The sequence below is a fragment of the Neodiprion virginianus genome, chromosome 5 (assembly GCF_021901495.1).
Source record: "Neodiprion virginianus isolate iyNeoVirg1 chromosome 5, iyNeoVirg1.1, whole genome shotgun sequence".
Classification (NCBI taxonomy): Eukaryota; Metazoa; Arthropoda; class Insecta; order Hymenoptera; family Diprionidae; genus Neodiprion; species Neodiprion virginianus.
This window is the reverse complement of record NC_060881.1, coordinates 17,451,862-17,477,550: the sequence shown is the minus strand read 5'-3', so window position 1 is coordinate 17,477,550 and position 25,689 is coordinate 17,451,862. Positions and strand designations below refer to the sequence as shown.

The window sequence follows — 25,689 nt, the reverse complement described above, 5'->3', positions numbered from 1 at the left end:
AATTTTTAACCATTAGTGTAACGGCAGATGATTACTCTGTTCGGTAATTAAGATCTCGGGTTAGCATGACGTACAGCAACCCCGATTAACCTTTGACACCGTTGTAATGCTTCGCCGCATCGCGGGGAGTTATTTTAGCGCCGGAAGAACCTTTTTCTTATCTCTGTGCTCGTTCCGTAATCCCGGCCTCAAAATCAGCGGCGAAAGGTGAAACCGGACGAATTGAGGATGTATAAAAAGATTTGGAACGGAGAACTTCGTGAACAGAGGCTTAAAATTAATAAATGACTTAGGTTCTGGCGATATTTCGCAAAAAATTGACCCTATAGTACGAATAAAGTTGAAAACAGTCAATTTTGATCAAATAGTTCGGTGATTGATAATCTGAGATGGGGTTACAGTATCGTGTATTTTTATCAATGAGCTTGATGAATTGAAATTCAATAACTTTTCGTTAATTTATTGATCAGATCGTCGAATATTGAAAAATCAACAAATTTATGTAATCGATGATGTTTTTAAAATTCAGGAAGAAAAATATTCTTATTGAAAAGGACAGTCAAGTTATTGACATTCCATTCAAACTGCTTGAAAACATTTAAAGATTTAGTCCAGATTCGTTCGATTTCAGTCCACGACGGCTAATCTGAAACCGTTTTTCACAAATTCACTGAAACGATTTTTTACTGTCAATAGTAAATTTGCTATTTCCGTTTTTTTTTTTTTGTTTTTTTTTTTTTTTAAATCCGGATCGGCATTGGCCCAATCTTGCAGAATGCCATTTTTATCGATAACAACGTTATAAACAATCGTGTTGGAGTGAAATCGTACCAACAGTCTTCTCAACAAAATAATTATACAACACTTTCAACCATTTCGAAGTGATCCGAAACGAAATTCGATATTTAGGAAAAAATTTCGATATTTTTATTTCATAAAAAAATATGGGAATAATAAGCATCAATTCTTCACACACCAACTTCCTCAATACCAAATTCGTATAGTTTGCCCAATTCCAACGATAATGGATAATTTTTTTTCATAACCAATTTCTACAGTATTCACTGAACGTGGATTTTCGATAAAATTAATGCATTTTGAAATAAAGCATATAGTTTATCGTACGCAGACTATATTCATTTATCACGAGTAATTTTTTCAATCAAATTCAGAGTTCAGTACATATGGGGCATTCTATGTCAACTTGACCGACGATTTTCTATACCATTTTTGATTTGTTTCGTGATTTTTTATACGGTTCTTTGGTCGCAAAAAAGCATTTCTTAGTTGTTTCAGATTTTTTCCTAACACTGTTATTTTTTTATCATCATTTAAATCTATCTAAAAATTGGCTTTGTTTTTTAATCTCAAAAAATTCTCAACAATCGTATTTTTCATCTCGATCATTCTGACATTCGTTACCTGGTGGGGCGGTTTCTTATTTTATTTTTTCTACCACCTTAAACATTTTGAAAATACACAAAATACCATGTTTCAACGTTCCGAAAATTCGCGAAAAATTACCGAAAATTCTGCGTCTTTACGGAAAAAGATTCAGAGTTGAATACCAAATTTTCGATAATTCTTTGTGAATTTTCAGAACGTTGAGACATTGTGTTTTGTTTTTTCCAAATGTTTGAAGAGCTGGAAAAAAAAATAGAAGAAAAAATCTCCCAGCATGAGCATGAGTCGGGTGTCAGAATATTTGGGATGAAAAATAAGATTGATGAGAATTTTTTGAGATTTTTAAAAACTGCCAACTCCAAGATAAATTTGAATAATCGTTAAAAATTAAGGGTCGTAGGAAAAAATTTGATAAAATTAAGAAGCCGTTTTTCGTGACCATAGAATCGTACGTAAAATTCTGAAGCTACTCAAATACGGTGAGGCAAAATCATCGGTCAAGTTGATATGGAATGCCCGATATGCAGATAATCCGTTTACGTGGCATGGCTTTTGCATTAAAATTAAGAAAGCATAATATTTTATTCAAAAATTTCCAGATGACTGAGTTTTTTGATTTTCTTTTTGTTTTTGTTTCTTACGATATCGAGATGGCATTATTTGGGTCTGATACAACTTGAAGAAAAATTGAATCGCAGTCGCGTTTGTTTGGTCCATTTAATAATTTCACTATTTTTCATTTCCAACGTTTGGAAATGATCTCGACTGAACAATATCTTCATAATAGTGAAAATCAGCCCGTCGTGGGCGAGTAAAAAATTTTACACTATCAACATCGCGATGTCAATTATTAATAAAAAATTGGCCACATCTTCCTCCAGGTGCGCGGTGGATAAATTCATTTCATACGCGCTGCAGTGGCAACGACTCGGACTCGACTCGTAGAATTACCGACAAGCTGCGGTATATTTTAGGTGTAAATCACGTATCCGGTCGTTCAAGCATAGGCACTCATTACTCCAAGTATCGCCGCCTTCGGAACGCCGTCGAGCTTCGGTCATTAAATCGAATCCCCGTATTACTGCCCGTAAACCCGGCAGCCAAACATCAGGTGTCAAGTGTCAATGCGCGTCGGACTCGCGGCGTCGTTGGGAAGGCCAAATGACTGTTACCAGGTGGAAATAATAATCCTTAAATGCCTCATAAATCGCGGTTGTCGATGAAACATTATTTATGCCACCTAAAAATCTCTGTAAAAAAATACAAGCGGTTTTTGAATGTGCTGAAGGGTTGATCGACGGCTGAAAAAATGGGCAAATTTGGGAAGCTTGTAAACACTCGGAAAAGTATTTTTTTGTCATGACCAAAATATGGCCCCGTAAAACAAATTTAAGTGGAAATGTTTTTAGTTATACTTGAGCAAAGGTTTCACCCAACAATCTTAATGATTCTGTTGCGATTGCGAAATCAGATTTTCGCAATGAAGTCATTTTGTGAAGGTTGGAAAGTGATTGTTGAATTATTGTAACTTAAAAAATTGTCGTTTCATCGTTTATGCTTCGTGAATCAAATGTCACTATATACAATTGTCAATCGACAGGCTAATTCAATCATGTCAATGATAAATGAATTATAATACTGTTCATCCTAGAATTTAAAGAATTATCGAAAACGCGAAATGTTAGGTCTTCCAAAATTTCCTGAGTGACTAACTAAACGTACCAAATGTGACCAGATTTTTGGAATACAATCGTTGGTCCATCGGGCATTGCAGCTTATCGTTAAGGTCGTGTAGTACTCCTACACTTACCGACCGAGCAAACTCACCCTTTTTCTTCCTAGATTATATTGTCAAACAAATTGAAAGGATTAAAATTTCTACGGTGTTCTTTTGTAGCGGAATTCAGAAAAGTTACTTATATCACGAAAATCGTTTAAAAAATGGTTGGTTTTGTGACACGTGTCATTATTCCCACATTTCCCGTATTTCGGGGGCTAAAAAGCGCATAGCTGAGATACTTTGCGCAATTCTGGAAAGAATGAGGAAAAAATGAGCCGTCATGAGACTGTTTTTATGCAATATTGAGGTCGCTAAACGAGACTAGGAATCACAAAATGCTAAGAAATTATTGTAATTCCTATATCTTGTCTGGCGTCTTAAAAATTGCACGAAAACAGTCTCACGACGGCTCATTTAACTCCTAATAATTTGCGGAATTGCTCAAAGTATCACAGCTATGCACTTTTTGGCCCCTGAAATACGAGAAATGCGGGAATAGTAACACATGTCAAAAAACCACACATATTTTTGACGATTTACGAGATTTGAGTAACTTTCCTCAATTCCGTTACAAAAGAGCGATGCACCGTCAAAATTTGAACATTTTCCGTTTATTCGTTTAGTTAATATAGGAAGAAACAGGGTGAGTTTGCTCGGTCGGTAAAGGTAGCAGTAGTACATGACCTTAATGAGAGACAGACGTGAATCTGGGGATAATTTCGAGTTCACATTTTACTCATGCTTTTGAGAGATTGAATTTACTATCCCCAAAGTATCGATACTGTAAGGATACTATTGTTTTTCACGGAGAATAAGTTGTACACGGAAAAAAAAATTCTGTTCGGCGAGCTGTATTGTACAGCTCCAGTAACTATACGCACTCTACGGTCTATCTTGTAGTTACAGCAACTATATATTAGTCAGCTCTGATAGCTGCAAGTTGTTCAGCTCTCACAGCTGAATGGTTTTGCTCTAAGAGCTGTAAGTTGCGCTGTGCTCTGGTGCGTTGACATATTTCATAACCTTCAAATTTCATGAGTATGATTTAAATACAGTTGATAGATAATTGTTTAAATAGTCCATTCAAATATGTAAATGACACTGAATAAATAATGATAATAATGATGGAAAATAATACTAATAGCAATATAATTGTACTATTTAATAATAAGCGCTGTGAGCGGAGCCGAAAAATTCTGGTCTAGCTCTTCGAACGAAGCTGTTTAGCTGAGAGAGCTGAACAACGTACAGCTATGACAGCTGACTAACAGTCAGTTATACGAACCATGCAGTGCTCTTCCAATAACAGAACGTTTAGTTCGACGAACTGTTTACAAGTAACTATCTAATATTTAGTTCCACGAGCTGAATTTTTTTTTCCGTGTAGTCGGTATTGGGTTGGATGGTGGGCGCCAAGATAATGTCGGTGAACAGATGCCATGTTTTCAGTTTTTCTCCCTCTCTTTCTCTACGGGCACGTTTGAGTGCCGGTAACGGTGTTTGAAGTTATCGAGAAACTTGTTGATTTGTAAATACCAACATGTTAACTAAACACCCAGATAAGTGAACAGTCGGAAGCATTGTACCCCGGTAAGGATCGTTTCGAAGGAAAATTAAAGTTCTTCTTTGATTGTCAAATGCATATTAACATTAACGGTAAACTTAACCTGACTCTTTTCCGAATGTAGTTACGACTCGATTATTTCACTCGTTATTCACGTATTCTTAATGTAAGTATAGGATGATTGGTTGGTTTTTTCCTTCTTTTGACGTCTACATTGGTTGTTAATTCAATTTGTATCATTGTAAACAAACTAATTGCACTTATGAGGAGCGACCACCTCAAAGTGCCGAAACGCAAATGAGACTCTAGTCCTTGATTGACTTATGAGACCGAAAAAATATGGCAAAAGGAATGCTTTCTCGATTCAAACACCTGAAGTTACACTTGATAACACAAATTCACGTAGTTCGTAATATCTTTCATGATTCAAACAACGTTTGATTGAATGAAAAAAAGAAGACATTCATTTTTCCGTACAAGTTCGTTTTCTTCGTGTTGAACTTGAATGCGAGAAGCTCTGATCAGAATTAGTGAAACAGTAATGGCTGCTCAATCATCGCCAGACGTTTTTACTCATCAAAGACTAGATGCGTGTCTTCGGGTCTTACGGGATTCCATCGATCGCTGATCCTATCGCGAATACGTCATATGGGACTCTCGTCAGATCGCGAGCTGCTGGAAGAAGAGGCTCCCATGGAAGAAGTACAAACCTCAAAGCAATTAGGAAAGAAATACCAACTTCTTGTGCGGTAGAAGCTCTTGCTGCGACTGCAGGCCGCAAATTAGCTATTTGCCACGGTGCGCAGCACTCGCATTTGTACAGTATAACCGACCTCTAAACGTGCCTGGGAGCTGTCGATACTTCACTTCGGAATTTCCTGCCGATGCGATATTCTACGTATCATAGCGTGCATTTATTCACGTTGAAGAACAATCTCGACTTCGAAATTTGCGAAAATAGAATCCAAGGAAACGAGGCCAAGCCGAGAGAAAATTAGGTAGGTACTTTTTTCTTCCGTCTTCGTGTTGATTTTAAACTTGTGGAAAAAATTCGGTCCGTTTGTCACGGAGATCAGTCGTGAAAAGTACGTTACTCAAAATATCGTTCTTTCAATAATTTTCGAACGAAATTTATCATCCTCGTAAGGTTTCTAGGCGTATAATTGTAATTTTTATTCGAACATTTTTGCAAGCCTTTAGAAACATCTGGACATTATTGGTATCTCGAGGAATTTTCAAATTTATTTGCACGGTTGTCTGACCCGATGAAATTTTACGGTACAGTATTTTTGATGAAATAAAATCTCATGCAAACGCTGTAAGAAATATATACGACAAAATGCAAACATGTAATCTTCCAATGCATTGTACATGAAAGTTGACGTAACTAACAAGGCAAAGAATCTCATTGTCAGTTACGTAAGTGTTCTATATTGCAATATTAAACAATATTATTATAGATGAAAAAAACGATGAAAATTATATCGGCTGATTTCTTTTTTTTTTTACGTAAAACTTTTCAACACTGGCTCTGATATTCTTTCCATCCGTTCATTCGCGTCATGTGTCACGGAGCTGACGGATTGTTTACAAAATGACTTGTTCAATGAGAGCCAAGTCTTCTGTATGTTCCCAATTCTTGTTCTTCGATTATTGCCAGCGTTCATTTTATTTTTAATGAAATTGGCGCGATCTTGATCCATTGACGGAACTAAATATTTTGGAGGCCACATTACCGTTTTCTGGTACGATTAACATTGTATCATAATAAATGTAGATTTCTTCGTTTGTTGGTCATATTACATATATTGTGACGTGGATTTTTCCCGCTCCTCGGTCACTCGGAGAGAATCACCGAGAACTTACCGCGTGCACAATAATTTGGCGTCCACGATGTACCATGGATTTAAAAACAATATCGCGAAGATTTATTGGGCGCCTGGCGTGATCAACACGCCTCGAAATCATCAATGCGCTATACCTAGAGCATATGCTCGATAGCTCAGTACCGCCGAGAGGGGAGGGGTAATTTTTGGAGAGAGAGAGACACTCGAAATACACACGCTACTTGACAAAAGAAGTAAAATAAAATCGTATATTTCCCAATAGCGGTGATACAAAAACAAAAAAAATATAATCCAAAAGTCGCTCGTCGCGATTCTAAAATTAAACAGAAAACTACACGTAACCTACCCTATTTCTTACTCTACTGAACTCGCGGCTCCCTAACTAAAATGTCACTCAATAATCACAAAATCTTCACACGCAATTATAAATTTGCAAATTCGCCATTTCTTCTCCATGGCAATTATTGCTCGAAACCGAAACTAAAACTAATTCCTCGACGGTGCGCCGTCGGGCTACTGAACAGACGGAGTCCTCAATCTCACTCGAGATCTCACCCGACTCGGAGCTTAGACGCTACCGCGAGCTGCCCTTAAGGTAGTAGTCCGGTGTGACGACCGAAATTTAGACGTTTTTTCATGATTTTTTTTTTAAAAGTAAATAAAATGCTATCGTTTTAAAGTTTTTACATGTTTTTATTGGTGTTTTGAAGTATATAAAAAAATTTTTTTAAAGTTAATTTTACATTAATTTGTTTAAAATTTTTGACGTCAATATGGAGTCCTCAAAGAAAAGATGAGTTGGTTCGGGGAAACACACAGCCTTCCAAAGTCATCTGAAATAAAAAATTCAAAGAGATTATTATTCTGTAGACTTCATTTTAGGTCCCGAACCTTAAATATACATAAAAATAAAAAAACGAAAACAAAATGGCGGACTTGTGAAAAAAGTTCTCAAAATCTAATTTTTTTTCTTCATAAATTGTTTAAATAAAATAGTTTATAATTAAAAAATTAAATGTTTTAAAGGTTCGGCATCTAGATATGTGTGTCTAGAATAACGGGTTAAATTTTTAGCTAAATCGGTTGAATAGTTTTGAGTCAGTGATTCCCCGAACTTTCGAAAACATGGTTTTGAGAAAAACGCTTTTAAAGTTTTGACAACAGATTTTTTTCAATAAAATTATACTTACATTAATCAGCTATGCCTGGTGCATAGAGCAGTCCTTCCGTTTCCTCAAAGTTGTCATTTTCAGCAGCTTTTAGAGCTCTACGTAAAGTTCTGGCTTCTTTGGAGTTGGCTTTTTAAGCACAATAGTATTAGCAACAGATTTGACAGCGACGCTTTCATACACACGCTTTCATACACACTACGGCGCGCTCTCTTATTTTAGCTATAACTTTAAGAATAATTAAAATTTATGTCTGAAATTTTTATAGCATATTTTTAAGATGTTTTTCTTCCGAAAAATGTAAAAAAAAAAAAATCGATTTTTTGAACCCGTCACACCGGGCTACTACCTTAATCTAAACGTGACAACATAACTTAACCTAAAGCTTATTTCCTACTTGTCTCAACTAAACGAATCCGCAAACGTTACTATATTTCAAACGCAACCAAAACTCAATACTCAAACTTCTCGTCTCAACTGCTGCTCAACGCAACGGCAATTTCGACTATACATCACCTCATCTCGACTAAACACTATTTTAACTAAACGGTAACTTAACTAAGCGCAAGCACCACTAAATGTAACCTCAACTAAACACAATCTCAAAGTAACACGACTCGATTGACATTATCTTAACTAACGGGTACGGAACTAAACGCAGGCGCAACTAAACGTAACCTGAACTATACGCTATCGCAACGCATCCGAAATCAAACCTCAAAATCCTCCGAAACGTTATCCGCTAATCCGAGCACTCCGATTCGGCACTTCCCGATCTCCTCGAAAGATGACACTGAAAAACCCGATAACGCGGTCTGAACCGGTACAGCGGAATTCGGTTATACTTGATTTCAAAAACGAGAGAGACTCAACTAAAACCCGTGACTCTACTCAACTTTCTCAGGAAGTCAAAATTTACTCTACTCCAACACGCGTACTCAGGTTACGGTCATCAAGCAAAAGAATCGGCAAAAGAATTTCGAGTACTTCTCTACAACGCAAATCCAAAACGGCTACCCGTTACTCGGCAAGCCTTTTCGCAATTATGCTCGAATTTCAATCGCGGGGATAGAAGCAGCGCCTACCTTCTACATCCTTTCAACCCCCTTTCCATTCCCCTCGCGATTTTTGGGCGACTCCATTACTTTGCGAAACTCCCCAAAACGTGACTTACTTATCACGACCGCCAGAACTAGAGTGGTTTCAAAAACCTACGACCTGCCGCAACACGGATCTCGATACGCCATCCCTTACTTGACGTCATGCCCACAAGAATACGCAATAATCGATCCGTCATCGATTTCGTCGATCGCGCAACTCGACGCGCACCTTCAATAGCATCGCTGCGCAGAACTTAAAGCTAGATCGCAATCTTGTCCTTCGCGCAGCTCCATGACGTCTTGGCGGTGAGCGTGGTGCTCCCTCGTCGCTAGTCGGTCCGTCGCAAGTTCGCTGGTCAATTGTTGGCGGGGTGAAGGGGGAGAGGCTGCGGCGCGCCGGCCGCCAGCGGGAATCGCGTCCACCTTGGATTCCCGCGATGCGGGGATCTGCGTCGGCTCCCCCTCCGCAGCCTCGACATCCTTCCTTCGCAATTGTCGCTAGTCCGCCACTTCGCAATTTCCTCGAATTCGGTGTCGACTTCTTTCCTGATGCCGTTCTAGCTCGAAGAATAAAAATAAAAACAAAAAACCTGAAATATCTTACGCTATTCGCTAAGGTGTCACCTCTCGTAGTTTCGGATGCGTGACTCTAGTCCTGGCGCTCTTTTGCAAACACATCGCGACTCAATTTCGGAAATTCCTAAATTTTGGTTCCGTCCAGGGTTCAAGGAGCCCCTTGTAACGGGCATCAAAAATGCCACGTTACAGAATATACATATTCTTTACCAACGTGGAAAATGACGACCTTGAGGTACTTTAACATTTCATATTCAAAAGTCGCAAACATAATAGTTTCGTGCTTAACCTTAAAATTATGGAACATGCGGTATCGCATATTGTTGTAAATTTAATTTAACAAACACATCGGACAATGTCACGTCAAAAAGAGACGTATCGATAGAAAGAAAAACAAATGTTTCGTTAAGCATTTTTGTTAATTTTTTGCGTAGCCTGAAGATGGTTGACGGGGCCTAGAAAACGTCGTTTTCTACGTTTGTGAAAAATGACCAACAACCGACGAAATCTACCTGGTTACGAATTTTCACTAAATAACATGGTACCGTTGTTGTTTCTGCTAATTTGGGCAATCAAAATGATCAAGCTGTACTTTTTTGAAAAAACGAGGATGGGGGTTAAAATTCCGAACGATCAAAAGGTCGACTGGTCGAAAAGCCGAAAGTTTCGAGACATGAATTTTAAAATAACGAATGATCATTGGACCGAAATTGAGATTTTCGATGAATCGCCTAGTGGAATAACTTTTTTCCCGAAAGGTTATTCACACAAACGCTCTTTTGTCCAACACTGAAAGAAATTTTTAGTTCCGATTACCGCTCAGTCCTTAACTATTTTCATTTTTTACCACAATCGAGAAATATACTTCTAGGTACAAAATGAAAATTAGTTTTCGAGCCGTTACCCGAAAGTCTGGTATCCGTTACTATTCTTTCTTATTACGATCACTGTTACCATATTTTCTTGCAACTGTTGCGAAAATTTAATGCTTGTGCAACGATAAATTGACGTTGAAGCCTTATTTAACTAAAAAAGTTCAGTAAACCGAAGAAACTGATTTTCCGTTGCCATTACTAAAAAAGGATCAAAAATAGCGCAAAATGGTTAGGCGTACCTCGTTTTTCGTGATTCCAACAATATTCAAACAGTTCTTTAAACGATACCAGTTGTACTCAATTTTTCTAGTTACGATTATGACAAGTGAAATTTTGCTCAGTGAAAGAAGGATTTTCAGCACAGTCTGCAGTCCGAATGAACAAATCACAGAATGTGAAGATCTAGAAAAATGAAAGTTCAGAAATTAAAAATTGAGAGCGGCTATAAATACTTCGAACAGCTAAATAACCAAAAAAATTACACGTCGAAAATGAAAATACAGAAGAAACAAAATTTCGATCCGCAAAATGCAGACGGATCAAAATTTCTAAAGAACGAAATACCGAATCTCCTAAAAATTCGGAATTTGTGAAATTCGTCAACGCGATGCTTGTTTTATCAAGATCATTTCATTGCATTAGACAATCCTGCATTAGACAATCGTCCGTGTCGTGAAAGAAAAAGAATCACGCAATGAAAAAGGCAAGATATTTTTAATGATATTCAAATAGTAAATAGTTTTCCCCATTCACTTCACAAGCGTAACTCCGTCTTTTAGCTGCAACTGGTGACGTTGGAAAGAATAAATTTACTTCCGAAGTTTTGCAACCTTTCGGTATTCCATCCATTCTATCTTAATAAGTTTCGGGATTTTGACCTTTCGAGTCTTTGGTCAGTCGTCATTGACAAATTGGGATTCGTGCATTTTCGAAAAAGGCACGAGTCCGACATTTAAAAAGCCGACTTTTTGACCGTTCGGTATTTTCGCAATTCAATTATTTGCACTTCGCAATCTTGCCCCTTTTCCAAAAAAAAAAAAAAAATAAAAATATACAGAATATCGTTACAAATTCATTTATACATTTTTGCATTCTCGACTTTTACGTCTCAACAGGAAATGTTTTCGTATTCGCGGTCTTTATACGTTTTTTAGCCGTCGGTAATTTGACTTTCGGGACTTGGACCCTCGGGCTTTTTGGTCTTTAGCATTTTTCCACCCCAACGGTATGCGTAAAACTTTGCGATATCGAGTCGATCGCGCGACAACGATGGGAAAATCCAGTATGGCAAATGTTGTAAAGAAGTTGGTAGTTTATAGTTCGGAGCAGAGATATTCGCCGACTAATTGAATTTACGACGTTAGTTCAGATCGGCGTAGTTCTCCATCTTGGCTCGGGCATCCCGAAGCGGCCTCTCATTTGTACTCCGCTTCAAGTTTGCCGGCGCTGCGCAGCTGTTGGCTCTCCCAACAAACGGGACCCGATATTCCGCTTGCAATAATCGTAAGTTCGAACCCCCGACGCGACGCGCCCTGCAAGAGGATACGAAAAAGTGGCGAAAGTCCGGTTCGCGCCGATCGCGCCTACTTGCAACCTAACTTGACATGCCGTAAGATAACTTGCACCGTTTCCTGCCCACAGGCCAATGAACAAGGTACTTCCCAGATGAGTTTTCTTCGTTGCTATCTCCTCTGCATCTCACATGCCGTCTGCTGCGTATGGTTTTAGGTTGAATTTCTACTCGAATTGAAGAATTTTCTTCTAAATTTTCCATCACGAGCAGATCCGGACATGGATTTTCCATTTCAAATAAATTTGGACGTACATTTTTTACTCAAACCAGATTCGAACGCGCTTGTTGCATTTTTAAGAGATTCGAACATGCGCTTTTCATTCAAAATAAACTCGAAAATGTATTTTTGAAGTGAAAACTTCTGCAGCACGGGAGTGATTTGAAACTCGATGGAAACGGAATGAAACGACCATCGATGTAAGAAAATTGAACGAACAAGATCAAAAACAGTAATTGACGCTGTATTTCAAAGATATATTGACCAAATCCAAACCAAAGCATTTATTTCATACTTTAGTTACCATAAGCCACTCGTGTCATTTGTTGATATTAAAAACATGGAGTCGGAATAATAAAATGTAAAATAACTTTTAAACTTGGTACCAATATTATATATAATAAATAAACCCTATATTTATTCCACTCCTGATACTGCATTCTCCTCATTTTCTCGCAGTTTAATTTCTAAAGGCTTCACTTCTACCACGTGTGAACTGCAGATATGTTTTTTTTTCATCCCACGAATAGATTCGTACATACATATTTCACACAATGTTGTAGACAGTAATGTTCACCACTCAAGACATTGGCGGAAAAATTACTATTCTTAAATTTCGGAATTATTTCGAAGGAGCTGAGTTTTCAAAATGTATAAGTACATTTCCGTTCGTCAAGTTCACTGTATTTTGCACAAGCGCGAAATTGCAAGATAAAAAATTTTTATGATCATGCATCGTTACAATACCGTCGCTAACTTCAATCTCAAGTCTCTCATTTCAAACAGCTTCGTAAATGCATTTTCTACTTGTCATTAAAAATGAGAAAATGTGTGCTTTTAGCCGTTTACCGAATGTCTCTTTTAGAACGTCTTTTACATTTTCTTTCAGTATAATTTTTTCCAATTCGAGTAAATTGTATTAGAAACTCCAGGCGCATCCACTTGAGCGTTAACTAGAAGAGAGTTTACTTAGCAAATCATCAATCCATGCGATCGAATAAAGCAGTGATTCGATGACACATATTTCATCATTAAACTGGCATTCAATCTTCAATATAAAAATTGCGGATTTTTACAAGGTATTTATAATTTAGTTTCGTTAATGTATTAAAAATTTGTAACATTGATACGAGCGCCTATTGAGGCATTTCAAGAATTCACATTTCAGAGTAAAGAATTCGAACTTGGGAATTGAAATTTTTATACGCTCTCTTCGAGGGTTCAAGATTTTCTGCTTATTATTGCACACGTTTTTAGGCTTCACCAAGTATAACAAATATCTGCAAGTGAAGAAGTATGAGGTATGAATATCGAAGCCGATAACGTCGAGACGAGTGTCTAATAATTTTAAGGACACTTTCGAATTTTGAAATTTCTGAATCTTTGAATGCTCACGTCTGAATTCTCGAAAACACAACGGCTTTTCAAGATTTTAATATTCAGTGTTGGGTTTTACGATTACTTTTCATAGCATAATCAGTCACTTTTTACTGTTTCATGTTTCGCGTGATGTTGGAAATTTAAGCAACTTGAGACTGCCACTTTTTATTTCACGTACGAAATTCGGCAAAGCCAAAAGAAAACTAAAACATAGAATAAACACCAGCGGCTCAATTCGATGAAAGTGCGTTATAAATTCTACTCTTTATTCCCAGAGATGATATGATTTGTTACTAGACGTATTTAAAATGTCCTCACATACAACAAACGATCCGAATCATCCAAGAGTTACAATATAAGTTACAATACTCATCTTTGCTTCGTGAAAGTGCTCGTTTTTAGAAAATAGCATTATAAATGAACCGAGCGGTGAAACGAATCTCCCAGATTTTTAATAACGTTGAAGCGAATCGAAACGGACCTTCGAAATCCAAGCCGTTGTTTAGAATTCCAGTATTTTCAATTTTTTATTTTTATTCTTGAAGAGACTTTCGTAGACTGATAAAAATTTCATTTGTTACAGTAACTAGAAAAATTCAGTAACACAAGTGTTGTTAACATAAAACTGTTCGAATTACGTTGGAATTACGAAAATCGAGGTACGCCTAACCATTTCAGTTGAAGTATGTCAAAGGAAAGTAGCAAAACATAGAATTAGTCATAATGACTAGACAAGTTGATAAAAGTGCCGTAAATGCATTGTCAACTACTAGCGTAGTCAGATGAAAATATACTCAATACAACCTGAACTTGCAACAAGACGTTGTTGATACGCAATCGTTTTGAAACAATAATTTAATAAAAAGTTGTAGTTTTCACAAAAAGTTTTTGTTTTTCAAATTATTAACATGTGCAGTAAAGAGTTCCTCAAGTGGACGTAAAAGTAAAGAGGAAATAAAAAATAGCACAACATCCTGTGCCTGTTTTTCAACCAACGGTACGTTATTATGATCTTCTTCTCTTATGCGCGAAACTTTTGCCAAAGCATACCTTTATCGACTGAGCAAACTCACCCTTTTTCCTCCTTTATTAAATAAACAAACGAACCGCGAGGCTTCGAACTTCGACGGTGCATCGCTCTTTTCTAGCAAAATTCAGGAAAGTAACTCATATGCCAAAAATCGTTAAAAACATGTGTGGTTTTATCATTTTCGCATAGGAAGGAAAAAGGTGAGTTTGCTCGGTCGGTAAATGTAGGAGTACTACACGACCTTAATTGTACTCTATTCAATGGACACTTTCTATGCACGGAGATAGTCCTCCTTACCTCTACCTTCCATAGTAAAATCATTCGTGTGGCGAGTTGTGGAGCCGGCTACTGCAGCCTACGCTTCGCTTTATACTTTTTCATCCCACCTTCTTGTACGTTGTAATTCTCACTGTCATCGCTTCACAAAGAGCTGGGTGTGTTTCTTGATCGTGGCAAGCCGGTTGTGAATTGGTAAAACACATACAGGGTGGCTAGAAAAAAAAAAAAAAAAATGTGTCGAACTAATTATCGCCTAAACATTGTATTCAAATTCTCGTTTGAATAATTCGCACTAGTACGTTGAAATCGCAATTCATTGTTCAAAGTGGCTTACTGTGAATAACAATTATTGAGGAATATTCAAAAGAATTTGAGCACAGTATTCTTTTGGTCGATGATAGCTCGAAAATGAACATTTATTTCTGGAAAAACAAAAAGATGTCGATCAGTCCCTTTGTAATAATTATACACTTGATTTACATCCGAATATTATACGTTGAAATCTGGTTTAATCTGAACGATACAAATGACTGAATATTGCTTTTGAGATTATCAGTTTATTTATGCTGCTTGGATTTTCTTTGAAGCAATTTTCCGGTAATTTTATAGTACTGTACAGATAAATTTGACGTTCGAGTCACTGGCAATGTTAAAAATACAAGATTGCAAATAAAAATTTGTATGAGAAACATTTCTGGATGCGTTAAGTTTTTTTTTTTTTTAACCGTCACAGATTCCACGATACTCTTGGGACTTCACCTTTGAGCCCCATTGTACAGTTTTGGTATGTGGCATTGGGAGGAAAAAAATTACTAGTCAATTATCAGCTTATTGTTGGTTATGAATTGGAGCTGTAAAGAAGTAAAAATTAATGCTAACGTGAAATTCTAACCCAATCTATGCTCAACTACGAACTGTTGTAAGATATTCTGCCATTCGTTGTTCAATCGAACCGATAAATGCAGTGTTTTTTGAATTCATTCACACTTTATTGACTCGAAAAACACAATTGCTGACAGGAAAAAACACGAGTCGCTTCAAAAATATGTAAACGTAATTTGAAATGAATTTTGTTAGAATATTTTTTCTTATATTTGAAATATTTCCAAGCATTATCGCACTCTTCCAGGTAAATCAGGAGTATCTACGAAATCGATTACATGTTTCAAATAAACAAATCACTAAACGGCAGAATGTCCAATTCCAATATACATACAATATAACTTTCATCTTATACACAGAACTACATTTTTCAAAACAGTCCAGGATTGTGTAATATCTACAACCGGAAATCTCTCTCGATGGATGGAAATTACGTGGGACGAGATAATATTCCGGCAGTTTAAAAATTGCGAAATCATTTTTGCGGACGTTGAAATGTTCCTGACGTGTTGCTGGAAGGTTAGAGCTGGAATGACTTGCAATCCTTGTGGAATATTTGCAAATTGCAGATTGAATATTCTCAAAAGTCTTTTGGCACATTCCGGGCCGTAAGATCGCCTCGAATCTTATACATATTGATTGGGCCAGCGAAAAGTTTCTATGGAGGTGAGAATTTTTTGCACAGTCACGCAGTAAAAAAATATTGACACGTCCATGACGTATAATGCATAATAACGAATTTTTTCTAAATTTTATAACAAAAAGTGTTGCTCAAATTATGTGCACATTTCTTTTCTTCAATGATTTTCGCGTCGATAGCAATCAAACTTAATTTGATCGATGAGTGGAAATCGATTACCATTCTGTTTAATCTACTTACGATATTTGTTTATGAAATTTGCGTATCCGTGAGACGATAATCGTCTTCGAAATTCAAGAAAGGCTCTTACTAAAATTATAAACAAGAGCTTGGATTGTCAAAAACTCACCAGATTTGTTCAATTTTACTCAACGCTCTCTTATATTGATGCGAAAAACAGTTTTTTTTTTCAATAATTTACTGAAACAACATTTTTTCTGTCGATATAACAATCTTATTATCTATGTTTCAAAAACATTTCTCAGTGCGATAGAAACAAATAAAATTATGAACCTATCATCTTTCCACAATTTTGAAGCGATTTAAAAGGAAAAGTCGACACCTAGACTCTTTGAAAAAATCCAGTACTTTGTTTTTTTCATTTTAATAAAAATCTTTCCAAACATAATCTGATAAAAGAACGATCTGAAAAGTATTCGGTCCTATCGTATTAAAGTTAGTAACATTATCGTTACGATTCGTGCTTAGAAAAAACCGTCATTTTGCATTTTTGGAATTGTTTGAAACTCAGTATACTCGTAAAAAAAAAAAAATACTCACATTTTCAAATTTCACATCCTGCAAAGTAGTTATAAAAATAATAGGACACAGCGATTTTTACCCTGATATTTCGTTACGATTGCATTACTAACGTCAACCTCGTTCGATCCTCGACTTGCCAACCGTTATTCAAAAATTCCTACCGTTTTCAGTTTCTCAATAAAATAAAAAAAAAAAAAAATCCCCCAGCACACGGACTGGCGTCCAGTCCCTCCGTCCTGCACTGCATGGATAATTCCCGTGCATTGTGTTATTGAAATACTGATTGAAGAACACCTGTGTGTGGGTAGGTACCACTTGATACCTGAACGACGCGGGTTCAAACGAGCGCATTATAAATATCGTACCAACCGGCCATCGAAGCACAAGCGTGTGTATTTATACATATATATATACCCGTGTGTATAATATATGTTGGGCACAAACACGTAGGACAAAAACGCACACAGGCGTGAGAATTTTTTGTGGTCAGTTTCGCCGGCCGGGCCTTCGTATAATGGTTCATTATCGAGTTAGGCCCCCGCTGGGAGCGCTGCCCGGTCCCTGAAACGGGTCTTCGGGCCCACGGGAAGACCGTAAGTCCCTCCTTTCATTAGTTCTGCGCCTTACGCCACGCACAAACGGCCGTCGCATCGCCTCGCGTCCCGTTCGACGATCATCCAACAGGATTTCACGCCCTGCAGGACCGACTCGTGGTATTGATCAATCATCATTAGACTCTGTCAGATCACAGGGCAATATATAGATATTATTTACGCGGGAACGAGGTTTATACGGTAGTCTTATAATCCTGAAATAAAAATCATCCCCAAGTATATTTAGAGAAATATTCTTGGCTAATGTATAAAATGAGTCCCGCATTCTGTGAGGAAATTTTTCCGTTTCAGGGATTATATAGACGGTAGAAATTAGATAGGTTGACGGTAAGTTGGAGGATTTATGTTTTTTACGACTAACGCATCATCGATTTTCAAACTTTTAGGGTTTTTTTAATGCGCACTGAAACGTGTGGAAATAAATTGTTTTTTTTTTTTTTTTTTATTTGACGTGAAATCATTGCTTTCGAATAGCCCGTAGAGTATTGTTGCCGCAGGATGTCTTGTCAGGTGATTCTTTGGTCTGGAATGTGACGGAATTACAAAGAAAAATTGTACTGTTCTTTACGAAATCACATGATTCATGAACTCGACAAAAGATAAAAGACTTTGACATTTGACAAATAATGCAACTTGAAGAAATAACGTACGGTTTATAAAGAAAGTTCTCGATTTCGTAATCAACTAAAGGTATGTATAAAATTTCAAGATGAAAATAATAATAATTATGATGAACGAGAGCTTAGATATCGATTTTTCATTGAATTAATTCAATGATTTCATAAAATTTCACAATATTGGATGAAATTTCAGAGGATTTCAAGTAAGATTTGATGGGATTTCATTGGATGCCAGAAGATTTCACGGAGTTTAACGAATTTCACGAAATTTCAGATGAATTTAGAAGATCTCAAATGATTTGTGTATAACTTTGTATCGGAACTCTCAGAAAATTGGTGAAATATGAGTTTACACACGAACAATCAAACCTCGTTATAAAATACTGCAAACTACTTTTATTTGATTCAACTAACCGTAATTTGGTTTATAGGTACAGTCTTCTCAAGACAAATGAATTTCATCTTTGATAACGATTGCGTCACTCGAAGTAATGAGATAGTCATTTCATAAATAAAACTAAGTCGCAGTAGTAAATTTGTAGAATTCATGCCATTTCTTTATTTCTGCAGCAAATGAACATCCATTGGAGTGTTTTTGTTCAGAATTGTGTATAGAATGGGACTGTTAAGCTCTTTTTCGCTTTTGGGATACGTGCACTTCGATATTTGGAGATATTTACGTCAACGTGGAAAACGACCAGGGCACGATTTTTTTCGTCTTATATTAAATAAACAAACGAACGGAAAGGGTCCAAATTTCAACGGTGCATCGCTCTTTTGTACTCATATAGTTAGTTACTCATATCCCGAAAATTGTCAAAAAAAATGTGTAGTTTTTCGACACGCGTCAATCTTACACAAATGTGATTTGTAATTGAGACCACAATAATATACGAGTTACATTCTTACTTTGAAATGCGAGGAAAAAGAAAATAGAAATTACATCGTATATTGCGATCATAGAACGAAATAGAATATAAGTTATATTATATACATATATATGGAAAAACGAAAAATTAGATTCGTTTTTGTAATTATTAAATAGTTTATTCGTTCAAACGATATTCAAATCATCGATTGTAAAGAACAAATGTAATTTTTTTCACAATTACCAAATGAAAATATAATATAAAACTTATTTCATCCTTGTAATTCCTTGTAATTGGAATGGGAATAGTTACACACTGTTATTATGCTCTCCTAAATACAGAGTACAAGTAAAAATTTGATATGACTATAGTTTTAAATACGAAAATTTAATATGATCATAGTTGTAAATACTACATTGTTTAGAAATTTCAACAATAATCCGGTTGTTCGATTTACTACTTTTCCTCACAGCCAAATGGGATCTCAACGTCACTTTATTGTTGCACCAACATGGAATTATGGCAACGCTCAAAAGAAAATACAGTACAAATGGCCGAATCCAAAAGAAGGTACTTTTAAACAGGCTTAACTGTTTGGTCACAGGTGAAAAATAAATTCTGGTTCATCGTCCACGACCGCAAAGTTTTTATGCTCAGTTAAAAACTAAGAAATAACCAAATGCTTAAATTTGTAGAGAAATTTGTCTTTGTACACGATCTTCGTTCGCCACGTAAGTCCAGCTTGTAGTTATTTTTGCTCCTCTTCCGGTGACCATCGGAATACGCTCGTCGCGAACTGCAAGAAACATACCTCTGAATCACTCTGATAATAAAGAACGTCCAAGACTCCTTTTACCCGGACGACAATTCACCGAGTCTATTATTCTAGCTAGACGACGAAATGCGCGCGTACAACGGAATGGAACCGTTGATAATCCGAACAATAATTATCCACGTTGGTACCTGCATTGTGCCCGTACCAAACCGGCTACTTTGAAGTGCATCCCTCCCACGATAGAGAAAAACGACCAGAGGGGGGAAAAAAACAAACAACCCTCATTGGACTTGGGTAAACTTACGCCGCCAAACACGCGGTCCCGCACCTGTGCAGCGACTACCAACTTACCGAGGAACTCAGAGGGCTCTATTGTATTCATAGAACGAGAATTAAGTGGAAAAAGTTTCGCTGGTCGGCCGGCAGAATCCAGCACGTGGACTCGCTTTGGGAATTCCGTTTTTTTCCTCAACCCTTTTAGTTACAGCGGGATGCTCAGGGTCCCACTTTAAAAACTTCCATGTCCAATGCACAGTTTATTTATAACTTCGAATGATCTCTGTTGCTTCGTATTATGGTTATTAAAATATGGAAGGGACAAATCTCGGCCGTAATTATAGAATTTTTATGGTTTCTTCGATGTTACATCCGCCATATTGGATGGAGAAATCATCACATTTTGACTTCAGATTCGTGATCAGCGGCCCCAGACATCATCGAGCGTCAAAACTCAGGTGAAAATATTGAGTGAAAAAATGTGAGACTGAAAGGGTTAACGGAATGCTGTAGTCGGATTTTACCGACTGCGTTGGGTTTCCCTTATTTTTACTATTATTAAAGCTTATATATCACTGATGTGAAAAAACGCAGTCAACGCAATTCTGCATGGAACACTGAGTATAAATATTCAAAAAAAGTTTTGTTTTATGCAACGATAATGCCAAGAAATGTACTCCCATAATTAAATTATCATTTACTACAGGAATACGTTTCCTAGAGTTACTTTCGCATGACATTGAGAAGTTTTTGGATAGTTTTGTTCGGTATTGCATGTAGAATTTCTCTGATTGCATTATTTTTGTATCGGTGCTACGTAAGTATTGATAATACTCAAAGTAAGAGACGCTTACTCCGTCGGTAAGACTGCTTATTGCATACTCTTAAGGGCCATTCCACGTTTAATGGGCGATAAATTACCCACTATTTGAGAATTTTCCACAAGCAAATAAGAAAATCTAATGTTTCTATTTTTTGGTATTTCATTATTTATATTTCAGTCTGAAAGAAACATTTCTTTTCGAACTTCGCGAAGCTTCTTTCACGAGCTGATTCTGGAGAGTTTAATTTATCAATTATTGGAAAGTCGATTATTTTGAATATTTCACCCTATTAAAGACGGGTTCTTTACCCTTTACTCAAAAAAAAAAAATAGAATACTAAAAGCAACTCAATTTCAGTGCACATATGTGACCCTACTTGCTATGTATAAATATACATATACACATATTTTTTTGAAGTTAATGAAGTGCCTTAATCTCACGAATGTGTAATTCTCCGCTCTTGTTAAATTTTTAATGGGTTCATATGCAGCTAAAAATTCCGTAAGTGCTCCTCCACCATACAATCTTCCATCTCATCTTACCAGTGTAAAAAATGTTGGTATAAATCGAGTCTGCAGATATTCATAGAATGATATATCAACAAATTTTCAAAAGGATTTATCAAATCTTGGATGCCGTGTTGGGTTTCTTAAGAGATATCGATAAGTACGACTGCAAAATATTCTATTACTCTATTTTCATTGTTTTACAAGCAATGTCGTTTTCCTAAGTAATCGTTTCAATCGTTTTCTTGAAAGTCACAAGGAGATATATTTCATCTTGTTGTGTAAATTAGTAGGAAATCATAGGAAAAGGTATCGTTACAATAACGGTTGAATAACGTTGTAGTAATCATAAAAAATTATGGCATAAACTCAGCGAAATGAGGCGTTTGCATTACGTCGTTGTTACGCCAACGTCGAATTACTGCAACAGACACAAGAAAATATAATACGAGTGACCGAATTCAAAAAAATCGTAATACATACCAGGGTTTTTACAAGTCACAGCCAGACGAAGCTAATTTTCATTTGCTAATCAGATCTATATTCTCACATAATTATACAGAATGAAAATAGTTAACGAGTGTACAAAACCACAGCTAAAAATATTCTTTATTGCGCAATAGGTATAAGAACAGAATTATATCATTACCAGTTTTGACTCGATTCATTGACGACTATAACAATACCATTGAATCAGATGGCAGTGATCAAATTCAAGTCAGATAAGATTTTTTGGCTCTCAGTTTGCCAAAACTTTGATTATCTGTATTCTCAAATCGCAAAGAACAAAATGGCTCGAAAACATACATTGTTTTATCCAAAGCGAGAAAATGCGAAAAAGCGAAATAAAAATGTATGTGCCAAACTGTTCTGATTGGTCCGGAGTAAAAAGATGGAACAAACGGTGAATCCTAGACGATGAAGTTACGAAAGAATCCAGATTAAAACATTCTAAATACATCGATTGTAAGGAAGTAGGTAATTTGGCTGACCTTGATGGGCCAGCCTGAGAACTTCCCGCTTCGATGGGTTTCGAGCTCATAAAACACTCAACAATGAAACGGAAGTTTTTTTGATTTTCTTATTTGAATATTCTGAAAATTGCCAGCTCAATCAAATCGAAATTCAATAACATTGTTCTAAGCTAAGAAAGCCCCGTCGATTAAGACCAAAACCATTGAAATCCGTTGCTTCCTTCTCGAGATGCCACTGATTTTGTTATTGTAATAACCCAAAAACTGCCAAAATTCTCACAAATCTAACTTAAAAAGGCCCCATCGATTGGGACCAAAATCATTGAATCAGTTTATTCGTTCCTGAGGTACCGTGGGCCAAAAAGTTCATACACACACACCTGCATACTTCAAACTTCAAAACATCACGATCTAGTGAAAACTTAACTTTTCACTTTTGAAGTGATTACAGTAACTTCACTCATTCTCTTTCTCCCGTGGAATAAGAGGGACAGGAAGTTGAAAATTGGATTAACGAATCGTGCCGATCGATGAAAAACGACGACTTTATTTTTCCAGGAGGTATTCGTTACCCGGAAGAGGATCGCAATGTTGCGACGGCAAGTTGGCCCCACGAACAGGTTGAGCACCACCAGTAGCGGTGGCGCAACCGTAGGCGAATATCGCGCGCGCGCCTGCGCACGTGGTTGTCGGTTGTCGGCCAGGTTCTCCATCGCGGGAAAGTTTTTCGCCTCGGATGGTTGAACGGGGGACGCAAAAGAAGTGGAAAGGAAAGGTCGTTCCATTAGCAAGAGGTGAGCCGGAGACGCGACCCATTGTCGGTCGACGGAAACGTCCCCGTGCACACCGACTGCGGCCGGCGATCCGCTGCTCGAATCTTCGAGTCACGTACGCCTAGACAACCGCTGCTTGAATTTTTTCCCACCTTCTTTACGATGGGAGGGAATAAGGAACAGGCATTAACGGAAATGCTGCCTCCTCATGAGAAACGAACATATTTAACTTCCTCTGGCCTACGGATTGTAAGGGGGTGCGGGGGTTGGAGGAGGGTTATTTCACGTAACCCGATAATGAAAAGTTATGTTTTTATTAGATTCTCGCATGTTTAGGTCTAGATAATTATTTTCAACCATTTCCAAGGGAATGGCTAGGTGCTTGTCTGTGGTCAATTTATCGTCCGACGATACGTCGAGAAGGATCAAACGTCTGGTGAATTTTATGATTTTCCTCCCAATTCGCAGCCTTCTTTACGTAGAACTGAATAAATTTTGGATTTGATCAGTCCGGTACTTTTTGAGTTACTCCAGCAGCACGAAAAAAAGTTTTTATCCAAGAAATTGATGATATTTCAAGCACAGATCAACGGAGTTCGATGATTTCAGCTTCGATCGGCCAGGGGGTAGACAAAAATTCGGGTTTGTTTAAAAAATCCCAGGTCCTCAAAATAAACTGGGTAAAATTGGGTTTGATTCATTAAATCTTTGTGGTGCTTTTTTGTTTAGCTCTCATTGAACATAGAATTAGTGAGATAACCCATTTGATTATTTTATTAACCGTTGATCAATATTTTAGTGTATAGATCAAATCACACTGTAAACAATTTGGGGTTTCTGCAAATACGCTCCTACAGTTTTCGTCTAATAGGTGTTCAGAAAATACTACGAAAGAGTTCACGCTCATGTTTTTCACTTTCAAATATAGTTACTATAAGGTACTATTTCACGGTCAGTCGTTCACCTTGTCGTTTTTTCAATGCATAAACTCATATAATCTAAAAATATATGCTTTTCGTCATTTTTAAAAAGCAATATCAAGAGAGGAAAAAAACATTTGTTTTATACTGCGTTTTTTGAGGTGGTTTTTTCGGTTGAAACCCAGTGGGTTCAACACAGTATTTCTTGGATTTCTGAGTAACGGTTTCACGGCATTCAACGCAAGTTTTCATTTCGCATAAGATCGCCTCAATGTTCCAGAATAAAGTGAATAGCTGAATAGATGAACTGTGTATATAAATGCATTTCTAAGGCCGAGTCTCGTTAGGATCGCATCATACGTTGATGTCAAAGTGTCTTTCGAGGCGGAATCATACTCACACTGAAAAAGAAAGTGAAACCTTGGAAACTTATCATTCTCTTACAGCCCCAGGGGAGGCAGGAGAGAGAAGGGATGGCTGTATGGAGAGTGAAGAGCGATTCCATTAGAGCGGGCGGAATAACGCCGCAAGAGCGGTAGCGCGAGACTCGCTGTTCTCTAATTGTCCCGATCCAATTATTTTCGAGTTGGGGCTTGCGAGCTGAGCTCTCAACTTTTGCGCCAAAGTGCAACTCGTCCTATGAAACTTGGGTAAAACCCGTCTCGACATCCTAAAACTCATTCTGCAGAAATACGCTGCAGTTTCTTACCATGGAAGAGGATGGTAACAAACGAAGGTCACGCAAGAAAGACGCTGTATTAGAAAAAAACCTTTTTTCCTCGCGATTGCGCGAAAGCTTGATAGTAAAAAGTTCAAAAGTACTGTTTTGTCCATTGAAAATAATTATGCAGTTCTTTGAAACAGTCGAACGGTCTGCGCCGAAAATTGGACAAACACTGAGAGAAATGTTAGTTCCGGTAGAAAAGGAAAATTAGTTTTGTAGTTACTTCCAGAAATTCTAGTATCCGTTACTATTCTTTCTCATTACGATCACTGTTACTATATTTTCTTGAAACTGTTGCGAAAATTTAATGCTTGTGCAACAATAAATTGACGTTAAAGCCTTGTTTAACTAAAAAAGTAGAGTAAACCGAAGAAACTGATTTTGCGTTGCAATTACCAAAAAAGGATCGACAATAGCGCAAAATGGTTTCGCGTACCTCGTTTTTCGTAATTCCAACAATATTAAAACAGTTTTTTTTTAACGATACCTGTTTTACTAAATTTTTCTAGTTACTGTAACAAATGAAATTTTTCTCAGTGTATTGTACTATTTCGTGGTCAATGTTATATTAATATGTTTTTTTTTACTAATTATTCAAGAAACCATTTGGTATAGTTGTATAGATGTCAACAGCAATTGTTATTGGCATTACCACTGGCCTGCGGTCATTGGTCACTTTCGCAAACGTTACGGTGACAATTGTTGATTAGTGATTTTACTGTTCGAACAATGTTGA

General features: G+C 37.0%; 1 protein-coding gene and 1 long non-coding RNA gene across 2 annotated transcripts in view; one reads left to right on the top strand and one right to left on the bottom strand.

The window, feature by feature from the left end:
• The window catches only part of LOC124304329 (uncharacterized), a 46,755-nt gene extending 31,914 nt beyond the window's left edge, over window positions 1–14,841 (bottom strand). The window contains exon 1 of the long non-coding RNA XR_006908150.1: window positions 14,813–14,841. This is a non-coding gene — a long non-coding RNA (uncharacterized LOC124304329). The remainder of the gene's footprint in view (window positions 1–14,812) is intronic.
• The window catches only part of LOC124304325 (UPF0489 protein C5orf22 homolog), an 808,682-nt gene that overhangs the window by 47,265 nt on the left and 735,728 nt on the right, over window positions 1–25,689 (top strand). The gene's annotated exons all lie outside the window — the stretch shown is intronic.